The sequence below is a fragment of the Panthera tigris genome, chromosome B1, assembly GCF_018350195.1.
Source record: "Panthera tigris isolate Pti1 chromosome B1, P.tigris_Pti1_mat1.1, whole genome shotgun sequence".
Lineage (NCBI taxonomy): Eukaryota > Metazoa > Chordata > Mammalia > Carnivora > Felidae > Panthera > Panthera tigris.
This window is the reverse complement of record NC_056663.1, coordinates 192199784-192209653: the sequence shown is the minus strand read 5'-3', so window position 1 is coordinate 192209653 and position 9870 is coordinate 192199784. Positions and strand designations below refer to the sequence as shown.

The window sequence follows — 9870 nt, the reverse complement described above, 5'->3', positions numbered from 1 at the left end:
CACAGGCTCTGTGCTGACAGCTCAGAGCCTGGAGCCTGTTTTGGATTCTGTGTCTTCTTCTCTCTCTGCCCTTCCTCCACTCACACTCTGTTTGTGTCTCTCTCTCTAAAAAGTAAATAAACATTTTTTAAAAAGTGCTGGAACAACAATTTGGTGAGGGTGACAGCAGCTCTCACAAGGGCTATTATTACACATAGTTTGTGTTGTGAGCTCACTCAGTACCTGCTTAGCAGAGGGGTGATAGTCCTAGCCACATGCTGAAAGGAGGAAATGAAAGATCACAGACAGCTAGTGACTGGTGAAGCCAAGGCTCCAAATCAGTTCATGGAGACTCTAAAGAAATCCTTGCACTTACCATAGGCTGCTGTCAAAAGGTGCCACAAAGGAAATGGTAATCTATTTGCATTGGATTAACTACAATGCTATCTATTGTCATTTGAGAAAGAGTTGTGCATCTATTTACAAGATTATCAGTAAGATCCTCCTGTACCCCTGCCACACCTCCCCCAAGTCCCACACCCTCTCCACTCCTTCCTCCTGACAGCCCCTGCTCTGGGGCCTTTGGTCCAGTGATTAGAAAACTCTGAGATCACACAGGCTGCCAGCTTCACATGGGAAAGGCTTGGAAACTCCATTCTGGATGGAGAGGGGGTGATGGGACCAGTAGTTTGTCACCAGCTCATCCAGGTTTGTCTCCAGAACTTACACAGTTTTCAAATAGGAGAGCTGAGCTCTGAGAGTGACAGTGTCATCTGAGTGTGCCAACGGGCAGGGACAGACAATAGGGCTTCAGCCATGGGGGCCCAGATTGTTTTGGTGACTCTTGGGACTGTCTTATTTCTTCTGCTCAGTGAAGCTGTCCATTGTGGCCCTAACTTGTCAATAAAAGTGATATTTATTGAAGAAAAAGATGTTCAACTGAAAGCGGTTAGACTCCACTCATAGTATATGCACCTCTCGGGCTTGTCTTAAATCCTTCCTACACATGGTAGGATGGTTTTTGAAAAAGGTCAGGAACCAGCCTGTGCCCAAATTGTCCCATGTTCATATAAACTTTGACTCACCAAATGTAAGAAGAAGGATATGTATTAGAGATGAGGAGGTCAATACCATCAGTTTAAATTCATTAATTCAATTAATTTAACAAATATTTATTGATGATCCCAGATGGGGCCCAGATTATGTGTCTCTGACAAAGACTTAAGAGCCTGTGAACAGCACAATGTGTAAATTAGGGGATGCAGTAGCTGTTCCAAATGCAGCCCCATGTCTTGGGGGCTTCACACACCGAAAAGTCAATTCCTCCTCACATGAATCCTATAAGGGGGTTTCCACAGTGGATTATCATGAACTAAATTCAGTTGTTGCCCCTAGAACCTCAGCCTTGTCAGACTTTGTGACTGCAGCTAAACTGATTATGCATTTTGGCAGGATTCTGCCTTGAATATGGCTAATGCCTTTTGTTCAGTCTCTGGCACAAAGTGTCAAAGATCATTTGTGTGCAAGCTCACCTGGACCAGCAAACATGTTTTATGTCCTGCCACAGGGATACCTGGATGCTCACACTCAGTGCCACCAAGGCAGGGCCAGTAATGGGACAGGTCTTCCTCCCTCAGGGGTGACTGCACTGATGACCTCAAGCTGATGGGCTCCCAGGAAGAGCAGGTGGCAGCAGCCTAGGAGAAGAGTCCTAAGGAACCAGCTTCTAGTCAGTCTTGGGAGGACTGTGGACTGAGGTTTGAAGACACAGTTCTGAGGTAGGAAAAGAAAAGTGACTTCCCTTACAGTCCTCACAAGCTAAGTGGGAAGCCTGGGACTTACTTGGACTGTTTGGGAATAGGAGCCAATATGTGTCTCATCCAGGTATTTTGTTGAGGTTGAGCCCTGTGTATAAATTGACCAGAAAATCTGCTAAGTTTGCCCAGGGACTTGGGTAGCAGGTGTGTTACAGGCAGCCCCACAGGCCACCTACCTCAGACCCTGTAAACACCAAGGACCTTGGTGGAATCCAGGATTCTGACACTGGGAAGTGTGTTGATTGGCACATTTGACAGTGGAGGTGACATGTCCACCCAGAATCACCCCTTAGGGCACCAACTTCCTGCCCACATGACACACTGCTGCTGGCCTACTATTGGGCACTTGCGGAGAGTGAGTGGCTTTAGGGAGGACTGCCAGTTATCATTGTGTCCAGGGGTCCCCATCCTGCATTGGCCTCCCCAGATTCTGGGAAGGCAAACAGGTTTCTCATTAAAAATGGAAATAGAACATTCCAGAGCAGCAAGTCAGGTCCCACAGACAGGTGTTCTTCACATAAGAAAGTAGAACCTCATCTTTAAGGACCCTTTGTATCTCCCTTGATGACTCACACAGGAGTGTGGAGTCCCAGGAAGGTCCCTGGAGATGGCTCCCAGGAAGGTCTTGAGGATGCCTGGGCCTGGTTCACTGAAGGCTCATCCCAATTACAAGGTGATGTGTCCCTGGGGTGGCAATGACCCTCTAGTGCCAGTGACAACTCTTTAGTACCTACAGTGCTAGGAGCCCATCAGCCAATCAGTTAAATTTAAAGACAACCCCTTCCCTTAGGGAATACTCTTAACTACCTAGAAAGCCTTTTATCCCTTCTTCTTTGGCTCTAGCTAGCAATCTTGCTAGAGGGTAACAATCGACTGGTGTATCTTTTTGGATCCTGTGTGGATGCCCGTGGGAAGGTACAAGCCTGGATGAGGCTGACTGAAGTGATGTGGTTGATCAGCTCTGCCTAGCCCACGTGGTAGCATCAGTACCTCCATCTATTATTGGACCGGGTATACTAACCCTGCCGGCATACAACGGGCTCTAAAGATAGGCCTCCTTTATATGCCAAGGAAACTGAAATGATCTACCAAGGTTGTGGTACCTGTAACTGATCTGTCTCAGGGTGAACAAGGACTCTAAGGTCTCAAGGTGGGTCCTGTCCATGTCTGACAAATAGAACACATTGGTCTGCTGCTGCTGTCATATGGTTGCTCTGGCATCTAGTGGCCTTTGACACTTAACCCCACAACTAGAATTGCCATTCCTGTGCATGTGGCAGATTCTAGCCATACCACAGTTGCATTTGAGACCAAGCTCTGCCATAGTTTGGATATCCGGGACATTTGCAGTCATATGCTGCCACAATGCCACATATGCTATCACAGCAAAGGGACCCTGACAGTGGGCTTAAGAAATTAACATTCAGGGGACATTTCATATCCCTTCTGATTTTCAGGATGGTGGAATCATCAAGAGGCGTAATGAACTTTAAAAGACTTGACCGGAAAGGATTGCTGGATAGACCATGTTACCAGTATTGTAGACTCCCCATATGGCCAGGCAGTATGAATGTAATGCAGGTGATGCTCAGAGGAAGCATTCTCTCTGGAGAAGGTGTTTGGATAAGTTTAAGACAGAAGCAGTGGGGAGTGGGAGAGACAGCTTTTCATATCCATGATTCCACCCCCACAACCCCAACCACTACTCTGTGTTTTCAAATGATAATACTGCTTGTGAAGCCTGTAGCAGGTGGCATCATAAGTGACAACACAGAGACTGACTCTAGTCTGTTGTTTCTATGGCCCCTGGTTGATTATTTAATATGGAATATTACAGGCAATTAGAATTACGATGAGTTGGCTGAATTTGCAACCCCAGTGTAGTCTTACACTGGCTCACAGGGAAGCAATAGGGAAGTCATTGAACATTGAAAGTTCTCTTATTTTGCCTCTGTCTCATGACCCTGATCCATCTGGATGGAAAATCTAGTTTTGGGTGGATAATTGGTTGACAAGGAAATAGTAGTGGCTACTGTATCAGGACAAACAAGTTGTGACCATGGAAGGAAGTCAACACACCCAGTGGTTGGGGAGGGAATCCCTTTTACAATTAGGTCTATAATCCATTTTCAGTAGATTTTTTTTTTTTTTTGCATATGGTTTGAGGCAACGGTCAATTTTCATATTTTTTTCTTATGGATATCTAGTCGTGTCAGTAAAATTTGGTGAAAAGAATTTCCTTCCCTTTCTGAATTGAATGGAAACATTTCTTCAGGGTATCTCGTGCAGAAGTGGACAGGTCTGCCAGTCTTTGTTTGAACCCTTAGTGAAAAGGAGTTCGCTGCCTCAGAAAGAAACCTGATCTGTTATTTATTGGAAGCCTGCTTATGGGCAGGTGACATTGGTTCCCTTTTACTGAGCCCTACTCAGTGCCAGGCCTGATGCTGATCGTCTGCCCAATAAAGTAGGTGCAATCCCTTCCCCTTTACAGAGGGGGCATGTGGCTAAGGGAGCCTGAACTGCTTCTCAAGGGAGAGCCACATGGGAACCCAGGCTTCTGAGTCTGATACCAGCCCATTCTGCCTCTAAAGGACCATGGGAATCAAAGGAACCTAAAGACATGGTCTTTGTGCACAAGTGTTTGAAATCTTATTGAGGGAGAGAGAAATGAAATAATCACTCATTGAGAAGATTACAGAAAAGGAGTGGGAGTGTCCAATCTGACCTAAGGAATGGTAGCAGTAGCCCAGGAAAGGCACAAGGGGGTGCAGGAACCCCTACCCTGGGAGGACAGGAATGGAGACAGTTATTTCAGATTGACAGTGGGCTTTGGGGCTGTGGTTAGCCCAGTAAACCACCCCCCTCCCCAACCCCACCATGAATACACACTCAGAACCAACTCTACCTCTCCCATTTCCCCAGCAGTTACATAGCTACTGATGCTCTGTCAAAAATCTATAGTATGCAGTGGAGCTTAGTCATATATCTTGGGCAATAGCTATTTTCTAAATGGATCAAGACCTTTCCCTTTAGGCTGATTTGAAATATTGATTGACCAACCTTACTGTGCTTCAGACTCATCTGGAAAGCTTGTTAAAATACACATTCTTGAGTGATATCAATACGTTGGCAAACGTATTGTGATATCTCCCATTTTGTTCATTTTCAAGATTGTTTTGGCTATTCAGGGTCTTTTGTAGTTCCATACAAATTTTAGGATTATTTGTTCTAGTTTTGTGAAAAATGACATTGGTGTTTAATAGGGATTGCATTAAATCTGTATATTGCTTTGGGTAGTATATACATTTTAATAATATTTGTTCTCCCAATCCATGGACATGGAATATCTTTCCATTTGTTTGTGTTATCTTCATTTTCTTTCATCCATGTTTTTAGAGTATAGGTCTTTTGCATCCTTCATTAAGTTTATTCCTAGGTATTTTATTATTTTTGGTGCAATTGTAGATGGGATTGTTTTCTTAATTTCTCTATTATTTCATTATTAGTGTATAAAAATGCACAGATTTCTGTATATTGATTTTATATCCTGTGACCTTACTGAATTCATTTATTATTTGTACTTTGTTGGTGGAGTCTATAGGGTTTTCTATATATAGTATCATGTCATCTGCAAATAGTGTAAGTTTTACTTCTTCCTTACCAATTTGGATGCCTTTTATTTCTTTTTGTTTGATTGCAGTGGTTAGGACTTTTAGTACTATGTTGAATAAAACTGGTGACAGTGGACATCTTTGTTTTGTTCCTGATCTTGGGGGAAAAGCTCTCATTTTTTCACCACTGAGTATGATGTAAACTGTGGGGTTTTCATATATGGCCTTTATTATATTGAGGTATGTTCCCTATCAACCTACTTTGTTGAGGGGTTTATTATGAATGGATGTTGTACTTTGTCAAATACTTTTTTCCATCTATTGAAATGATCGAATGGTTGTTATCCTTTCTCTTGTTGATAAGATGTATCACACTGATTGCTTTGTGAATATTGAACCACACTTGCATCCCAGGAATAATTTCTAGTTGATCATGGTGATCTTTTAAATGTATTGTTCAATTTGGTTTGCTAATATCTTGTTAAGGATTTTTGCACCTATGTTCAGTTACATGCAAAAGAATGAAACTGGACCACTTTCTTACACCACACACAAAAATAAACTATAAAAATGGATTTAAGACCTAAATATGAGACCTGAAACCGAAACATCCTAGAGAGAATGTAGGCAATTTCTCTGACATCAGCCATAGCAATGTTTTTCTAGATATGTCTCCTGAAGCAAGGGAAACAAAGCAAAAATAAACTATTGGCACTATATAAAAATAAAAAGCTTCTGCACAGCAAAGGAAACAGTCAACAAAACAAAAAGATAATGTATTGAATATGAGAAGATATTTGCAAGTGATATATGCAATAAAGGATTAGTATCCAAAATATATAGAAAAAGGAGGCATCTGGCTGGCTCAGTTGGTTAAGTGTCTAACTCTTGATTTTGGTACAGGTTGCTATCTCACAACCATGAACTCGAGTCCCACATCAGGCTCTGCACCGGGCGTGAAGCCTACTTAAGTTTCTCTCTCTCTCTCTCTCTCTGCTCCTCTACCCACCACCTCTCTCTCTCTCAAATTACAAACAACAAAAACAACAAAATATATAAAAAACTTATACAACTCAACACTGAAAAAAACCCCAAATAATCCAATTAAAAATGGGCAGAAGATGTGAAAAGACATTTCTCCAAAGAAGACATACAGATGGCCAACAGACACATGAAAAGATGCTATCATCACTAATCAGGGAAATGCAAATCAAAACCACAATGAGGTATCACCTCATACCTGTCAGAATGGCTACTACTGAGAAGACAGAAAATGACAAGTGTCAGTGAGGATGGGGAGAAAATGGAACCTTTGTGCACTGTTGGTAGGAATGCAAATTAGTGCTGCAACTGTGGAAAACAGTATGGAGTTTCCTCAAAAAAGTAAAAATAGAATAACCATATGATCCACTAATTGTACTACTGGGTATTTACTCAAAGAACAAAAACACAAATTTTAAAGGATATATATACCCTGATGCCTATTGCAGCATTATTTATAATAGCCAAAATATGGAAGCAACCCAGGTATCCATCAATACATTAATGGATTTAATGGATAAAGAAGAGGTGATACACACACACACACACACACACACACACACACACACACATATATATCACATGTATATATGTATATATGTATAATGGAATATTACTTAGCCACAAAAAGAATGAAATCTTGCCATTTACAATGACATGGATGGATTTAGAGGGTATAATGCTAACTGAAATAAGTTAGTCAGAGAAAGACAAATGCCATTTGATTTCACTCATATTTAGAATTTAAGAAATAAAACAAAGAAAAAAAGAGACAAACAAAAAAGCCCCAGATTCTTAGCTATAGAGAACAAACAGATGGTCACCAGAAGGAAGGCGGGTGGGCGGATGGGTGAAATAGGTGAAAGGGATTAAGAGTGCACTTACGATGATGAGCACAGGGTGATGTATGTAAGTGTTGAATCACTATATTGTACACCTGAAACTAATATAGCACTATATGTTAGTTATACTGGAACCAAAAAATAAAAATGTATTTAAAAAGTATAATTTACATACAATAAACTGTACATATTAAAACTGAAAGAAAATACTGGTACATACATCTACATGCTAAAAATTTATATTAAAGAGAGCAGATTAAATTTGCTGCTTAGTTCCTCACATTTTTTCACATTAAAATACATTTGGATTCTTTTTCTAGCTGCATATAGACACTTTTTTTTCTTCTTTCTTTCTTTCTTTCTTTCCTTCTTTCTTTCTTCTTTCTTTCTTTCTTTCTTTCTTTCTTCTTTCTTCTTTCTTTCTTTCTTTCTTTCTTTCTTTCTTCCCTCACTTCTTTCTTTCTTTCTTTCTTCTTTCTTTCTTCCTTTCTTTCTTTCTTTCTTTCTTTCTTTCTTTCGAGTGTGCAAGCCAGGGAGAGGGACAGAGGGAGATAGAGGGATAATCTTAAGCAGGCTCCACATTCAGCAAGGATCCGAATGCAGGGCTCAATCCCACAACCTTGGGATCATGACCTAAGTGAAAATCAAGAGTTGGATGCTCAACTAACTGAGCCACCCAGGTGTCCCATTTCTTCATTCTTTTTAATTAAAACAAAAGTAATTATATAATATCTGCTTTCAGGCCCCGATGGAATTGAACTAGAAATCAATAACAGAAGAATAACTGAAAAATCCCCAAATACCTGGAAATTAAACAACACCATTCTAAATAATAAATGAGTCAACAAAGAAATCTCAAGAGAAGTGTGTAAATGTTTTGAACTACATGAAAATGAAAATACAACTTACCAACACCTCGGGATACAGAGGAAGTAGTGCTTAAAGGAAAACTTATGGCAGTGAATGCATGTATCAGAAAAGAAAACAATATGTAATACAAAATATTTAAGTTTCCACCTTAGGAAACTGGAAATAGAAGAGCAAATTAAATTTGCATTAAGAAGGAAAAAAGAAAGTATTATTATCAGAGAAAACATCAATGAGGTTAAAACCACGAAATCAATACAGGAAATGAATGAAACCAAAAGGGGCTGTTTGAAAAGGTCCCTAAAATTGATAAGACTCTAGTCAGACTAATTAAGAAAAAAAGAAAGAGAACACAAATGACTAATACCGGAAATAAAAGAGGGGATATCACTCCAGATCCTATGGACATTAAATGCATAATAAAGGAATACTGTGAACAACTTTATGCCCACAAATTTGATAACCTATATGAAATGGACCAATTCTTGAAAGACACATTTGCCAAAACTCACATAAGAACAATTGATTGGGCCTATATCTATTAAAGAAATTGAATCAATAATTAATAACCTTCCACAATATAAAGTGTCAGGCCAAGATGGGTTCACCAGTGAATTCTACCAAACATTTAAGGAAGAAATTATACAATTCTCCATAACCTTTTTCAGGTGACAGAAGCAGAGGGAATACTTCTGAACATATTTTATGAGGCCAGCATCACCTGAATGCTGAAACCAGACAAAAACATTACAAGAAAGAAGGTTCAAGAGCAATATGTCTCATGAATATGAATGTAAAACTCAACAAAACATTAGTAAATCAAATCCAACAATGTATAAGAAAAATATATACCATGACCAAGTGGGATTTATGTGCTGTTGTCTCTTTCTCCCTTCAATTCTAGTCTTTTGACTAGACTTCAATTTTGACATAACCTCAATTCAAATGAGTTTGTTTCGTATATTTAGGAGCTCTGATGTTTGGCCTAAATATTGTTTTTTCTTCTTGGTGAATTAACCCCCTTATCATTACATAGTGACCTTCTTTGTCTCTTGTAACAGTTTTTGATTTACAGTGTATATTAGTGTGGCCATCTCTGCTCTTTTTTGGTTGCCATTTGCGTGAAGTATCTTTTTCTATGGTTTCAATTTCAATTCACATGTGTCCTTAGATGTAATCTGAGTTTCTTGTAGACAGTATATAGTTAGATTATGCTTTACTGATAAGGAAGGACTCACTCTACCATTTTTAAAAATTTTACAGGTGTTGGCAAGGATGTGGAGAAAGGGGTATCCTCTTGCACTACTGGTTAAATGAAAACTGATGCAGCCACTCTGGAGAACAGTATGGTGGTTCCTCAAGAAACTAAAAATAGAAGTAGCCTACAATTCAGCAATTGCACTGCTAGGTATTAATCAAAAGATACAAAAATGCCGATTTGAAGGGGCACATGCACCCCAATGTTTATAACAGCACTGTCAACAATAGCCAAATTATGGAGAAAGCCCATATGTTCATCAACTGATGAATGGATAAAGATGTGGTATATATATATATATATATATATATATATATATATATATATACACACACAATGGAATATTTCTTAGCCATTAGAAAGAATGAAATTTGCCATTTGCAATGACATGGATGGAGCTAGAACGTATTATGCTAAGTGAAATGATTCAGTGAGAGAAACACAAATATATGATT

General features: G+C 39.7%; 1 long non-coding RNA gene across 1 annotated transcript; it reads left to right on the top strand.

The window, feature by feature from the left end:
* Positions 1-270: 270 nt before the first annotated feature.
* Positions 271-9522, top strand: LOC122237772. The gene is made up of 3 exons (XR_006216414.1): positions 271-391; positions 1617-1757; positions 9421-9522. It is a non-coding gene; the product is annotated as an uncharacterized LOC122237772 (long non-coding RNA).
* Positions 9523-9870: the final 348 nt, after the last annotated feature.